We start from the raw sequence: 4,828 nt of genomic DNA on the forward strand, positions 1-4,828 counted from the left end.
CCCCCGTCCCCACAGAGCATAGTACATGCACTGCCAAAGTGTTTTTGTATAAAAATAGGTTTTACAGAAAAAAAGATATGTTATATTGTACCTTTCATTAGCACCTGCTGTGTGACTTGGCAGTTGCCCACTGGGAGGGACTGGAAAGGAGCAGCCCCCCCCCCACCCTTGGGAAACATGTGACCTTTTCAAATATATGAATAACTCCCAACACTCGGGATTGGCTGTAGAGGAGCAGGGGGCGTCGCTAAGCTGAGTGATGGGTGTTTTCACATGGAGGAGCAGTTTCCCAAGGGTGGGTGGGGACTGCTCCTTTCCAGCCCCTCCCAGTGGGCAACTGCCTAGTCACACAGCAGATGCTAATGAAAGGTACAATATAAAATACCTTTTTTTCTGTAAAACCAATTTTTAATACAAAAACACTTTGGCAGTGTATGTACTACGCTCTGTGGGGACTGGGGGAGTGTTAAAAATGGGTCTCCTGGTGACAGGTTCCCTTTAAGATTTGTATGTGGAAAGTGCCTGGGACTTCTACTGACCTCACATTGGTAGCCCCAGATAATGATGCCCATGCCATGCAGATAGCACTGTATAATGCATACGTGCTACATTAATGTGCAGGCCAGAGGGGAACTTTCCTGAAATTTTAAGAGGTGGTCATTTATTTTTTGGAGACCAGGAAGGGGGGAGTGCTAGTACGTCTGTAAGCGAGGTCACATCATGCATTGTACTTTCCAGGAGAAGTTCCCCAAACAGTAAGGGAAGGACGGAGAAGAGGTGCAGGGTGTGCTCCAAAAGAGGTATTTGGAAAGACACCATTTACTATTGCAAAACATGCCCCGAAAAACCAGGACTATGTATGAAGGAAAATTTTAGGACATATCACATCACCCTGGATATTTAGATTATGCCCTGATACTCTGCACAGCTTATACATCATGCCAAATGTTCTCCACAACCCTAGATAAATTCTTTGAGGGGTGCAGTTTCCAAAATGGTGTCATCTTTGGGCGTTTTCTGTTGTGCCGGTACTTTAGGGGCTCTGCAAGTACACTGTGGTATCTGAAAATATTTAAAGACAAATCGACCCACCAAAAACCTCCGTCATCACTGTGTGCCAAAACAGCAGGTGACATCCACATGTCAGGTATTGCCTCACTGGGAAGAAACAGCCCAAAAATTTTAGGGTGTATTTCTACCCCTAATACGTTCTGAATGTGTACATTTTAGGGCTAAATGAGAATATTTTTAAAAATTTGAACCATAAAATTTCCAATCCATTTTTGTTTTTGATTCCTGTGAAAGAATTAAAGGGTTAACAGACTTCCCAAATGCTGAATTTGAATAATTTGAGATGTTAAGTTCGTAAAATACTGTTACTTGTGGCGGTTTATAATACATAAGCCTCTAAAAGGCACTTGCAAACTAAATTGGTCCCCATTCGAAACTTTGAAAGTTGTAATTTTTTAAAAGAATTTTTCCTAAATTCTTGCATTTGTACCCCCCAAAAAAACCTAACCAATCAGCAATATTATACTACTAAAAAAAACTGCAATGTGTCACGAGAAAATAGTCTCAAAATCACTGGGATAAGTTGAAGTGTTAAAAAGTTATTACCATGGGAAAAGACACTGGTCAGATTTAAGAAAATACGGCTGAGCCTAGCAAAATTGAATGGGGGTCATTTGCAATCCCCAGTCGCCGCAGCCTGAGATTATTCCTGTTCATTATCCTAATCTTTAGTTGCTCGTCACTGTGACTACAGGCGGTCCCCTACTTAAGGACACCCAACTTACAGACGACCCCTAGTTACAAACGGTAATTTCCTGTACTTTAGTCCTAGGCTGCAATAATCAGCTATGACAGATATCACAGGCGTCTGTAATGAAGCTTTATTGTAAATCCTGGTTCTTATGACAATCCAATGTTTTTAAAATCCGATTGTCACAGAGACCAAAAAAAAATTAGTCTGGATCTACAATTATAAAATATACAGTTCCGACTTACATACAAATTCAACTTAAGAACAAATCTTGTATGTAACCCGGGGACTGCCTGTCCTGTGCATAGTATTTTGACTGTACACAGACTCTGACTGCCTGCAGCAATCTATTTCTAGGTCAGTGTATTGGTTAAGGAATATGATGTGTTTTTGGTTTTCTAAAAATGTTATTAGATGTATAGAGGGAAAAAAAACCTAAACTAATTACATGTACAAATTACATCTTATTTCTGGTATATTGGGGCACGGATCGCCCCGGAAGCCATCTGTGGCCATAACATATACAGGTGAATTAAGTCTGTGACATATGGATTGTATGTTGTGTATATATATCTCACAATGTGGACTCCTAAGATTCATAGTCCTCCATGATGCTGTAAGTTACGGAGGCAGCACTAGTCCAGGAATTGTATCCGACATACAGTGGTTTATATCTCGCAGACTGCATACCCCCTTGTGAAGCTGCCTCTTATAGGGGTTGGCCACTTGTCAATAAATCTCTTCCATTAGACGTGTCTCTGCATGTACACATCCCTGTGTCTTTGCCTCCTTTGAGAGCTTCAGCCTTTCCCTGTTCTCTCCATGCTGCCCTCTACATATATACACAACTTCCTCTCTCACTGCTCTGGGCCCTCATGATGTCTCACTGACCGACACAGGGAGAGCAGGTTGTGTCGTATCTCCTGCTGCAGCTCCTCCTATTCATCAGAGCTCAGACATGTAAACAAAGATCCATGAGAAGTTTGCAGACCGCACTAAAGTGAGTAGCAGGACTGCTGAAAGACCTGAGCATTCAGGGATTATTATTAAAGGGAACCTGTCACCAGAGACTTCATTTTCACTAAAGACATATTGTAAAAGCCCATGACACCTGCAGTGCAAAAATGCTTCTCTACCTTTTCTAAGCATTTGTATTACAATATAAGTGTGTGCTGTAACCTACCTTGCACCCTGACAAAATCCTGGGGTAGTCACAGGGGTTGCACTTTGGTTTGGATGCATTTCAAAAAAACAACATGTGCCTTGTCTGAGCTGCAGGCTGCCTCCATCTTTGTGCTCCTGTACAGCTTGTTCCTCCCCCCCATTGATGTCAGGCTGACCAGGCTGTGACCTCTGAGAAGGAGCAGGAGGGAGGAGCTGTACAGGAGCACAAAGGTGGGGGCCAAGCTCTGAGTTAGTAACACAGACAAGTCACATGTTGTTTTTTGAAATGCATCCAAACCAAAGCCCAACCCCTGTGACTACCCCAGGATTTTGTCAGGGTGCAACAGTAAGTTATAACACACAATTATATTGTAATGCAAATGCTTGGAAAAGGCAGATAGGGTGATGGGCTTTTGCAACCTGTCTTTAGTGAAAATGAGGTCCCTGGTGACAGGTTCCCTTTAAGGCAGAAAAGTCACATGGACAACTTATGTAAATGAATGGCCAACCCCTCTTTAAGTCATTTTGCTTTGGTGAGCAGAAAGTGACTTGGGCTCCTGGATTGGTCCAGTATTGTCCCTATCCCTACATTAGGGCATTGGAGAGCAACCACTGAATGTGTTAAAATACAATGGGGCAGATTTATCAAGCTGTCTGAAAGTCAGAATATTTCTAGTTGCCCATGGCAACCAATAACAGCTCCCCTTTAAAATATTCATGAGCACTGGTAAAGTGAAAACTGAGCTGTGATAGGTTGCCATGGGCAACTGGAAATATTCTGACTTTCAGACAGCTTGATAAATCTGCCCCAATGTGTGAACCTTGCCTCAAATGAAATGTATGACTTCATTTTTTTACGAGCAATGTATACAGTGTAATATATTTTTGTAATAAATGTGAGGTTTTTTTGTATAGTATCTTTCATTTCAAACAGCACAATAAACTATATAATGGAAAGTTTAAAGCTGCCCAGACAGGTGAGATTGTGTATAATCTGCAGCTGCGGATTTAGATATTTTGGACACCAACTCAGACCTATCTACTATGCTCCCATTGAGAGTTATGTGTAATTCTTCATCCGAAGGTTCAAGCAGCATTTGTCCCCAGATTTCGGAGATGTATCGGGTTAGGAAACATAACTTTATAACAAATAAGACAACACTAAGGGGGAGGGGGTTGTCTTCTGTGTGACCCCCTTGCTATATACTTCACACATTTCTACCCATGTACCAGCACCGTACACTGTTAGCATTGAGGTTTTATATGTGTGTTAACCTCTAAAAGCAAATCTGTCAGAATCTATGGCTATGCTATTCTGTTTTTAAAAATCAGCTTTCTGAATCATTTCAGTACTTTATATAAGTTTATTTCACATTACCTGCGTTCCTGCCAGCAGTGTGTAGTGGGTCCCGGGGCACGAGTAGCTGCAGCCCATGTGTGCCTGTGTCAGTCTTCTCCACACTCATCCAGCTCCCTCTCCACCTCCTGTGCAGGAGAGGAGGATGCTGTGGAGGAGACCAGAAAGGCATGATGAGACACAGGCACTCCTCTTAACCTCTCCTGCCTCGATTGGTGTCTTACCCTTCCTGGTAGCTCTTCGGGAGAGATGTATGGAATCTTTGCCTTTGGCTCCTCTGAATCCAATATCGTCCCTCATGTACTTTTGGGCTCCCAGGCGGTGGAAGACATTATGCGTTCCAAAAGCTCTGATGGCAACTTTAACCCGTTCACGACCCGTGACGTAATAGCACGTCACGGGTCGGCCGCGGGTGCATGGAGAGGGCTCACGCGCTAAGCCCTCTCCATTGCTGGTAAGTCTTTGCTGCATATTGCAGCACCGATCGCGTGTGTTTTCACCTCGATCGCTGCCGGCATCTTTTCGAGAATCGCCGCTCCCCATGA

At 43.1% G+C, this 4,828-nt stretch overlaps 1 protein-coding gene across 1 annotated transcript in view; it reads right to left on the reverse strand.

Annotated features, from left to right (window-relative positions):
* The window catches only part of SLC43A3 (solute carrier family 43 member 3), a 72,546-nt gene extending 68,121 nt beyond the window's left edge, over window positions 1–4,425 (reverse strand). Inside the window, exon 1 of the mRNA XM_072130330.1 lies at window positions 4,305–4,425. The gene's annotated coding sequence lies outside the window, so the exon portion shown is untranslated. The remainder of the gene's footprint in view (window positions 1–4,304) is intronic.
* Between the last annotated feature and the right edge of the window lie 403 nt (window positions 4,426–4,828).

This window comes from Engystomops pustulosus, chromosome 11 (assembly GCF_040894005.1).
Source record: "Engystomops pustulosus chromosome 11, aEngPut4.maternal, whole genome shotgun sequence".
Classification (NCBI taxonomy): Eukaryota; Metazoa; Chordata; class Amphibia; order Anura; family Leptodactylidae; genus Engystomops; species Engystomops pustulosus.